General features: G+C 39.1%; 1 pseudogene; it reads left to right on the top strand.

Annotated features, from left to right (window-relative positions):
• The first annotated feature begins 265 nt into the window (after positions 1-265).
• LOC118996991 (keratin, type I cytoskeletal 19-like) lies at positions 266-1,505 on the top strand (annotated as a pseudogene).
• The last annotated feature ends 9,831 nt before the right edge of the window (positions 1,506-11,336 follow it).

Here is an 11,336-nt window from a genome sequence, read left to right on the forward strand (position 1 = left end):
CATGTAGCCCCAGCACTTTATTCAGTTTTTTCACAGAATACTTTATAAGCCTTAGCTCTTTCCCTTACCAGTCATTAACCCCCTGAAGCAGTCAGAAACACCCACCATGCCCTAAGGGTCACAAGCTCAAGATAACATCTTGACCTAAATCATGTTTTAGATGCAGAGCCCTAAGGTAGAATGGCAACCCGCCCCATACTATTCCATGAAACCAAACAGGAACCCCAGAAAAGACCTCAGAGCTCTAGTTAAGACCTGAAGGAATATGACTCCTCAGGCCAACCACAGCTCCTTGACTAGTGTCTCCACTTCCTCTTACAGCTATTGCCAGTTGTCCACCTCCTTGCCCTTCTCGAGCATGGGCGGCCCCATTGTGCACTTCAGATCTGGGGTCACCTACCTCACACCCAGCATCCATGGAAGTTTGGGCAGCCTTGGCATGTCTGTCCTCTGCCCACTTTGTGTCCTCATCCTCCTCTGAGGGCTACGGCAGTGGCGATGTGGGCACCATGATTGGGTCCAACGGGCTTCTGGTGAGCAACGAGAAAATCACCATGCATAACCTTAACGACCACCTGGCCTCCTACCTGATGAATGTGTGCACCCTGGAGGTGGCCAACAGAGACCTAGAGGTGAAGATCTGTGACTAGCAGAGGTGGTATTAGAAGCAGGGCCCACCTGCCACTACAGCCAATACTACCAAACCATAGAGGAGCTGTGGGACAAGATTCTCGGTGCCACCACTGAGAATTCCAGGGTTGTCCTGCAGATCAGCAATGCCCATCTGGCTGCAGATGACTTTGGAACCAAGTTTGAGATGAAGCAGGCCCTGTGCATGAGCATGGAGGTTTACATCAATGGCCTGTGCAAGGTGCTGAACAAGCTGACCCTGGCCAGAGCCAACCTAGAGATGCAGATCCAAGGCTTGAAAGAAAAGCTGGCCTAGCTGAAGAACCATGAGAAGGAAATCAGTGTCCTGAGTGGATTGGTGGGTGCCCAGGTCGGTGTGGAGGTGGATTCCAATCCTGGCACTGACCCAGCCAAAATCCTGAGAGACATGAGAAGCCAATATAAGGTCATGGCTGAGAAGAACAGGAAAGATGCTGAAGCCCAATTCATCAGGCAGGCTGAAGAGCTGAACCAGAAGATCACTGGCCACGCAGAGTAACTGCAGACTAGCAAGATGGAGGTCACTGACCTGTGCCACACCCTCCAGGGTCTGGAGATCCAGTGGCAGTCTCAGCTCAGCATGAAAGCCACCCTGGAAGGCATGCTGGTGGAAACAGAGTCTGGCTTCGGAGCCCAGCTGGCACAGATCCAGATTCTGATCAGCAGTAACAAGCCCAGCTGAGTGACGTTTGTGCTGACATCAAGCAGCAGAACTTGGAGTCCCAATAGCTCATGGACACCAAGACACGGCTGGAGCAGGAGATCGCCACTTACCATAGCCTGCTCAAGGGCCAGATGACTATTACAACAACGTGCCCACTACCAAGACTGCCTGAGTCCAGCAGCCTCCCTGGCCTCCTGCTTCCAGCAGAGGGATGCATGCTTTGGGGTACGGGCATGGAAGGAGTGGGACCTTTACCTCTGGCTCCTCCTCTAACCTGTCAATAAAATTTTATGCTCCCCTAAAAAAGTGACCTGAAGATTTAATTAATTACCCTTTCCTCACCTCCAACCAATCAGCTTCCAGTATGACTTCAAACACCCTAACCCATGGTGTCTTCTGATTTTGGCCTCTACCATCTGTAACCTACAGCTATCAGGGAGTTCTGACTCTCGAGCATTGACTTTCCATGCTCCTGGGTGGTGCCATTAATAATAAAATAGCCAGTCTTTCCTCACTGCAGTTCTTAGTGTTTAATGTTTGACTCTGTCAGTGCCGGATAGAACTCATTCTCTTTGGTAATAAAGCACAGCTTAGCATCTAGCCCATTTCAGCAGCAATGAAACCAGGAGAATGTGGAGCAGAATATGAGGTAGAATTTATAGCTAAATATAAAAAGTTTACATCTAAAATGCATCCTCTGGATAATTTCTTAGTCAGATAAAAAAATTAATATATTTTGATATCCCAAAATGAGACATCACTCATATCCTCTCTTTAGAGCTGGTTTGTGTGTTAGCATTTTTATAACTAAACCCTACCACCTCCACCCAGCTCCCACAATAATTAAGGTCACAGATTCTTTCTTTTTTTTAAATTAAATATATGAGGGTGAATTTGGTTAATAGGATCATATAAGTTTTAAGCTTATATTTTTATGACTCATGATCTGTCTATTGCACTGTATGCTTCCACCCAAAGTCAAAATGTCTTCTGATCCTATGTATTTTGCCCCTTTTACCCATTACTACCCCCTACCTCCTTCTGTCTGTGTCCACATATTGTCTGTGTCTGTGACCATACAATTGTCTGTGTCTGTGAGTTTTATACTGCACATGTGAGTGAAATCATGTGGTTCTTAGCTTTTTTTGACTGACTATTTTGACTAGCATAATATTCTCGATATCCATCCATGTTGTCGCAAATGGCAATATTTCATCTTTTCTTATGGCTGAGTAGTATTCCATTGTATATAGGTACCACATCTTCTCTATATGATCTGCTACTGAAGGACACTTTCACTGTCTTTATGTCATGGCCACTGTGAATAATGCTTCAATGAACATAGAGAAGCATATATCTTTGCAAATAAATGTTTTCCAAATATCATAGAAGTTGCCACTTCTGGTTGCTAGGGTTAGGGAGTTCACTCTTCCCACGGATAGCCGTGGGTGCTCACAGCCTCTGTGTGTTTGCCACTCAGTCCTTACTCCCCTTTCTGCAACTTCAAGCAACCAGGTCTCTCCTGGTGCTGCTCAAACCTTCTTTGGCTGAGGAAGGAGAGGTTGACCCAGTTGTCTCCCAAGAGCTCTGTGGCAGACCCAACGAGGCCCCATCCTGGGGCGGCAGCCTCCCTGGTCCCCGCACTGATCCCTGGGCTCTTACTTTCCTGAAGCACTCTCCTTACCATCTGGTTTTCAGTGTCCGCTACAATTTATGGTCCCTTATTTTCATATATGCTGGGATACTTTTGGCTGTTTGGTCTGTTCCTCCATAGATCAATAGGTTTTTCTCCCGTGTATAGGGGGGAGTGGAATCTACTTCCTCCTATCACAATGCCATCTTCCTGCCCCTCAACAACTTTGTCTTGTTCCTGATTTCAGTGAGAAAGTTTTTAGTTTCTGTCTATTGAGTATGATGTTGGCGGTCGCCCATATTATTACCCTACCAACCACACTCAAGCTGGTGTTACTTCTGCCAGACCCAGTATATTAAATTATTCTCCATTCTAAGACTCAGGCACTTTTTCTTTTTTCCACATTCATTGAATCAACCTGAATTTCCCAAGATGCTTTCAAAAAGAGTCTCATTCTATTTCTCATATATACAAATAAATTTCCCTGTGACTTTTTAGAATTGCAGCTTAACTTATGTCAATCACTAAATCTTTGTTACTCTGTTTTAGCAGAGGCTCAGAGTCATTAAGATACAACTGCCAAGTTTGTTGGTATTTGGAACACAGACTACTCCATTTAATGATAAGTTTTATTCCCCAATTTTAATGAGGCCTATTCTACCTTTTAATTGCTTTAAAAATGAGATATTTTTAAAGAATCTACACATATTTGGCATAATCAAAAAAATTTTAAAGAAAAAATTTATGCTGGAGACCCATGAAAGATTCATTATTTAAAGTAAATAGAAAAGAGCAGTTGCAGGATTAAATTGCATTATTTCACTTCTATTTTTTATTTCACTTGTACTTCTATTTATATTGGGAAAGTTTGTTAGTAAGACTAACCAAGGTGAAGGGGTTATAGAACAAATATAAACAGGAAAACATTGCTTTGGAAATGTAATCTCTTCTTTCCACATACTTAAATTGAATAACTTACATTGCATTGCAACTTACTTTCATTCTTAATGATGCTTTTCAAATCTATGGGTATTACTACGTAGTGATCTCATTTATTTTTAACTAATACCATTTACATATGCCATTGTATAAATACACCACAATCTGTTCCTTCACCTAAATGATAGCTATTAAACTTGTTTCTAATTGTTCATTTATGTTTAATTGTGATTATGATATATTAGAACTTATTTCAGCCTCCTCCTTACATTATCCTTATTAGTAGCAGCTATTTTTTAGTCCCATCTTGCTTTTAAACTCCCAAATGTACTGTTCTTACTGTTGTTGTTTTAAATTTAAAGTCATATTTACTTATTTTTATTGCTATAATTCCTGTTTGGTTCCATTATATAAATTTTTCATATATAGTGTCCTGTCTTATTTTATGGTTTCTTTCCCTCTTTCATCTTTGATCATTCCTTAACAATTTTAAAGTCTTTTTAGACTACTCATTATTGGAAAATCTTGGTCTCTTTATACACCCATTTATTATCTGCATTGACTTTTTCAGTGTGACTTGTTCCCTCAATAGTTTGATACTTCTTGACATCTTACTGGGAATTTTTTTCCTCATAAGAGATAACCTCATAGGGAAGTCCCATATCTATCCTCCTTATGTCCTCAGCCTTCTTCCATAGTTCTGTAGCACTTTAACCTTAGTTTTTGCTCATTTTTCTGGCTAGAGTTTCTCTCAATGTCTGAAAAGTTGAGATTTTTCTTCCTCACCTTCGAGGTTGATTCCGTATTAATGTTTCTTCTTGTGTATTCCATTCAATATTTCTGTGTTTGGAAGAGTTTGGGGGGTGTGCCCCGCTCTTCTAAATGAAGACTTGCAAATTCTTTCTCTGAGCTCTCTGAGCCCTACAACCATCCCCTGTGCCCCAAGACCATTCCTTTGCTTATAAAGTAAAAGAAAAATCTTTTATTGTAATAAATGGAATTTTTAGAGATTTCTTTTGTCCATTTTATCTTTGTTTAAATATCACTTTCTTTATTAATATAAGTTATTTTCTTCTCTTATCTGAAATCCTTTTCCACATTTCATTCTTAGGATAACTCACTGAAAGGTAAAACAAGGCTTTTAGAAGATGTATATGGTTTTATTCATAAATTTAACTGACCTGAACATTTTATTTAGAAGTATTGCTTTCTAACCTTATTTCATCTCTACATGTTTGTTGGTCTTCTTCTCCTAGTATTGTATTTCTTTTCATGAAACCCAAAACAGTCTTTGTAAAAACCTTATAGAATGAAAACCTTGTAGAAATATAAATCCTTTGATCAATTTTTAAGGAAACAGTTGAAATGAAATATATAACAGTTAGATTATCCTGAGACTTTTTACTTGAAAGTTTTGACAGACATTTATACACTTCTAATTTGAACCACCAGGAAAGATAGTAACCTTAGCAAATCAGGTAGGTATTTTTTGATAATTGTCTCAAAATCAGGCAAGACAAAAAATACACAAAATATACTACTGTTTCCCTGTCTACTTGCCTCCAACACTAAAATAGCATTCAGGAAATTATCTCATTACTTTGAAGGGCTGGTAATACCACTTATTTACCAGTTTTGACTTAAGATTTGAAAAACAATAGGTTTTAAAAATCTAAATCTATTTTAAATTAAAATAAAATTTAAGCATCCAAGATAAATTGGTATCTAGTACACATTTTTCCTAGAGATGCAGAAAAATTCTATTTTTGAATCCTCCTAAAAATTAACAATACAGAATTGGGAAACACTCACCTAAATATTTGCAATGGCCTCACTGAGGAAACCGATATTCAGAGATATCAGTTAAGTGGTAGAGCCAAGATTTAAACTGAATTTTAACAAATTCCAAACCCTGTGTACTTTCTACTTTACTGCCTTTATCACATTACAGATTTCTGTGGTGTGGCATGCATTGATAAAAAGGCCTCTGTCCCAAAAGTCAAGAGATTTATGCTTAAGCCTAGACACTACCAGTCCCATTCTTGCAATTTTGGATGTCTTAATGAGAAATAACAAGGGAGTCTTGAAAGCTGCCACTGGGAAGCTGACTTGACTCAGACAGATAATGGTGTTCCCCACTGAACATAAACATGTCATAGAGCATGATCAGCCAAGATCATTCTGCAATTGTGATGAGTGAGAAAAATACAAGATCACTTTGTAATCAATCTGATCCTACACAAAAATAAGAACTATATGGAACCCACAGTAATATGCAAATATCACCCTCTCCTAGCCATCGTGAGTACCCAATGTTTTTCTATCAATTACATTTTTAATCCCACTCTATTTCTCCTGATGCAAGATACAAACAATTGATCCCCAGTTTCAAATAACATCCATTTCCTAATAGTACCCATCTATAGCAAACTCCTGCCCCCTTGAACTTTCCCTCAAGTTTCCTAACATAATGGGCTGGGATGGAAATATAAGACAGAAAACTGTACTTGAACAATAATGAAATATTTTTTAAAAGACAAGCTCTATAACAAACATTGCTATACCCTCTTATTTTGATGCCCACATTTGCCCATGAGGTCCGTCTCTTTTGTTGCACCAGGCAAAAAAAAAAACAGCTTCATGTGAGTGAAAGTGTCCGTGGGGGTCTATGATTAGAAAGCATCACCATTTGTAAGGCACACAGTTCTCTGAAATTTTACAATCCACCTACATACAAAAATAGTAAATTAGACTAATAGCAGCAGTCTGATAATACTCTCTAAGATCCTTTCCAGTTCTGCCAAACCACAGCCATAAAAAGTCTGCTCTTTTTACCCCTCTCTTCAGATTTTATATATTTACCACATTCCTGAAAAATTATAATAATGATCATTTCTATTTTCCACAAGAGATGTACCATAATTAGCCCAGGCACTGAGCTAAAAGGCAGTTCTGCAGTGGCATTAGAGAGACCGAGTTAGAGTAATGCTGTTATATAAACTGTGCAACTCTGAAGTCAAATGTACCAGAAACCCAGATTCACGCTATAAATAATCCTGTAGTCAGCACAGGCTTTATAATCTTCTCCTTCCTCTGGGTTTTAACCACTTTACAGAAATTGAAGCGTGGAAGTACATTTTTTTTGGCATGACAGTTTATAAATTAAATGTAGTTAAAATCAACTGAGTGGTTAAGGTTTGTTCATGGATCCATGATGATGAAGCCAGTAAATAGCATGCAATTGAATTCTATTTCTGATATACATGATATGTAAGTTATGCATCACAATAATCATTTGGATTAGAAATATTTTTCTATCTTTTTTGGAATTTCCCTGAACTGACCCTTTGGATTTAATAAGTTTGATTACAGAATGAAGAGTAATCTTTGTAACTGGGGAAAAAATGTACCTAAATTCTAATGAAGAAATACATAAGAGCAAATGGTAGTGAAGGGACAAGGTCTATATAGAAAAATCAAAGGCAAATGGACTTCCAGACCAAAGAAGAACATGAACAAGGAAAGGGCAGCAACGTTGTCAAAAGAAAATACCTGCAAAGTAAGGAAGATCTTGTTAGTGATAAGAGGGTTATGAATTAAGATGACCTTTTTGAATTAAGAAAACAAAGACAATCTTTAGAAAGACGCTAAAGCAGTCAAGAGCAGTTGTCTTGACAAATGTACTTGCTATATAGTACTGATGGTCTGATGAGTGCTTTCTTTATTTTGTTAAATAGATGCATTTTGTGGGCAGCCATGGACACTATAATCACATCTGTGTAATACTCCCAGATCTACACAATTTTTGCAGATCACTACCTCTTCCTTTTCAATGAAACAAGTCTTAAGCAGCCAAACTGCCACCTAACACTGCCCTAAAGGATTGATTATCCAGGAAATGGTATTTTGCAGCGAGCACCGAGGACCAAGTAAGAGACTACCTACAGGACATACTAACTCCTCACCATAGAGAGGTTCTAAGTTTTGTAACTTTATCAATTTGGAGTTCCAGAAAATAATATACGGGGTCTGACACAAATATCGCCCCTTTTTATTACAAAATCTATTTCAAAATTATAAGCATATAATTCTGTAACATAACAATATCACATTCAAGCATACCATACAACATTTTAGGTGAAATATTCAAATTGTTGTCCATCTCATGTGAGACATTCACATACCCTACTGACCACACTCAGGCAGGTATTACTTCTACAGGTGTTACCCTGTAGATTAGATGAACCCCCTAAAAAGGAGTTCACTGGGTTACAGTCACTATCACCTGCACTTATGAACATTTGAAAGTACACATATTGGGAAATTTTAGTTACTTGATATTCTTAATGTGAAAATCAATGTAGTAAATTCCTGTGGGAAGTTAGCATTGTGGATAATTTATATGGCTATGTCTTTAAGTTCACCAATCTTTTTTTCTGCAATGTCTCAACTGTGGTCAATTCATCTAGTGCAGTTTTCACTTTAGATAATATATATTTCATCTTTTAAAGTTTAATTTGTGTCTTTCTTATATCTTCTGTATCTCCCTTCAAATTTTTCATGTTTTAACTAGAGAGCATTATGCTGAGCGAAATAAGCCAGGCAGTGAAAGACAAACACCATATGATATCACCGTTAACAGGAATCTAACCAACAAAACAAACAAGCAAGCAAAATATGACCAATGGCAAATATGATCAAATACAGAAAAGTCGGACAGGGTCCAGAGGGGAGAGGGGAGAGAATCATAAGGGAAAAGGGGATGGACTCACATGAACTCACATAAAGGACACATGGACAGTAACTAAGGGTGGGGGCCGGAAATGGGAGGGAGGTGGGGAGCATGGGGGGGCAGGGCTGGGAATATAAGACAGAAAATTGTACTTGAACAAGAATTAAATAAAAATAAAAAATAAAAATAATAAAAATAATTTTTTCATGTTTTTATCTTTCTTCTTCAGCATATATATTTACAATAAATGTTTTAACATCCCTGTCTACTGATTCTGTCATTCTTGTCACTTATAGGTATGTTTCAATTTAATGATTTTTATTATGGTTATGAATGAATTTTTCACATTCTTTGCACATTTGGTGATTTTTATTGAATTCCAGACATTATGAATCGTAAGCTGTTTGATTGGAGGTTTTTGTCATTCAGTTGTTGTTTGTATAACTTTAAGTATTTGGAGGCTTAGTTTAGGAGTCCAGTTATATTACTTGAAATCAGTTTCATTCTTTTGAGGTTCATTTTAACTTTCTTACAATGGATCCAAAGTCCCTATAGTATAAATTTTGCCATACTACTGAGAAAATACTTTTCTGAGAAATCTACTCAACACAGCTTTCATTCTATGTTAAAAATATGATTTTATACTGATAAAAACAATGATTCTGCACATATTGTGTGTAGTACCTCATTTTACTTCTGAAAACAATCTTATGAAGTAAGATTTTTACAGATGATGAAACTAAGGCACCATGACATAAAGGTCATACAACTACTAAGAAGCAAAGCTATGATTTAAACAAAAGCCACCTGTTGCACAGCTTGTAGTTTTAATCACTGTGTTATTTGTTCTTGTCATTAATATTAATGGGGGGCAGAAAGGTTTAGAGCAAACTGATAAGTTGATGTCAGAGTACACAGAGTAGCATATCCCAGTAGGGGAAATCTGACAAGACTAACCCTATAATCAAGCAGCATATAGGGATACAGACAAGTAAGAAAATTAGCATGTACCCATAAATTATGACAAAGTTGGAAAACTAGGAAGACTGAGTTGGGACTCTAACATGGAGATTCTTTCTAGTAATCAAAGCTCTTTTAATGTTCTACACTCTTCACTTTAGAAATGCATCTACCCATTCTAAATATCAAATAACAATTGACAGGTTGAAACCTTTTTGGTCCATAATAAGAAAAATCAAGCTTGGATATTCCAGATGGCAGTGAGATAGGTGTGGGCAGAGTACACTCCCCCCTGCATATGGGTGAAATACCAAACCAATCTTCTGAGGAACAAAGTGAACAGCCAACAGTATCCCAGCATATATGAAGATTGGAGACCAAAAATTATAGTGGACATTGAAAAATCAGATGGTAAGGAGAGTGCTTCAGGACAATAAGGTCCTGGGACCAGTGAAGAGACCAGGGCAGCTGCAGCCCCAGGCCCTGAGCCCACTGGATCTGCTGCAGGATTCTTGGGGGAGAGCCAGATCAGTGGCTCCCTCCCCTGTCAACCAAGATTTGAGCAGCAGCAGGAGGGACCTGAATGCTTGAAGTTGCAGGGGAGAATAATGACAAAGTGGAAAACACACAGGGGAGATGTGCACCCACTAGGACTGTGTATGCCAGGCTGGGAAGAGTTAGGCAGTGATGGACCCTGACCAGGTCAGTCCCCAGTCTGGTTGGAGAACTGGGTTGTGTGAAAGGCCTGCCACTTTTTTAGAGTGGCAGGCTTGAATAGGAGGAAGTTTTCAAAAAGAAAAAGAGAAAAAAGAGGCACTCAATGGCTATTTGGGGAATTTTTTGAAACAACCACCCCCACCTCCTGTGCCGCTACCCCTGCCTGGCTGCGAGATCACACCCAAAGCCCTGGGGACAAAATGTACCTGATCTCAAAGCCCGGAGGATTCTCATTCACACTCACACCCAAAGTACTGGGGACAGTGTGCACCCAATCCCGAGGCCTGGTGGCTGCCCATCTCACCGCACCAGTGAAGGCTGAGTGGTCACACCTGCAGCCCCTGGACAGAGCGCATCTGACCACACTGCCCAGAGGCACCTCCAACCCAGCCCCTGCACCCAGGGCCCTGCAAGGCTGACTGGCTTTCTCAGAAGAAGGCAAAGGTGACCCCGCAGAGGAGAGCTGTGGGGCTTAGGGAGTAATCAATACCCAGAAAGACTTAACTCAGTGTAGGGGGATGAACTACCCTGAAGGGTAGATGAAGCAGAGAATTGGATCAGTGAGCTGGATGACATGGTAGAAAAAGACACCCAGAAAGAGCAACAATAACAAAAAAGAGGCTCAGAAAGAATGAAGAGGGATTAAGAGAAATGCAAGACAATATGAAATGTAATAATATCTGTATAATAGGAGCATCAGAAGGAGAAGAAAAAGAGCAAGGGATAGAAAACCTGTTTGAAAACATAATAATGGAAAACTTCCCCACGTTGATGAGAGAAGTCACACAAATCCAGGAAACACATAGAGTCCTAATCAAGAGGAACACAAAGAGGCTAACTTAAAGAAATATCATAATTAAAATGCCAAAATTCCAAGTCAAAGAAAGAATCTTAAAGGCAACAAGGGAGAAACAGGAAGTAGCATACAAGGGAGCCCTGTTAAGACTAGCAACTTACTTCTCAATGGAAATGCCCCAAGCCAAAAGAGAATGGCACAAAATATTTCAAGTAATGAGAACCAG

Source organism: Sturnira hondurensis, unplaced genomic scaffold, assembly GCF_014824575.4.
Source record: "Sturnira hondurensis isolate 20B ecotype Veracruz unplaced genomic scaffold, ASM1482457v3 Scaffold0012012, whole genome shotgun sequence".
NCBI classification, from domain to species: Eukaryota; Metazoa; Chordata; class Mammalia; order Chiroptera; family Phyllostomidae; genus Sturnira; species Sturnira hondurensis.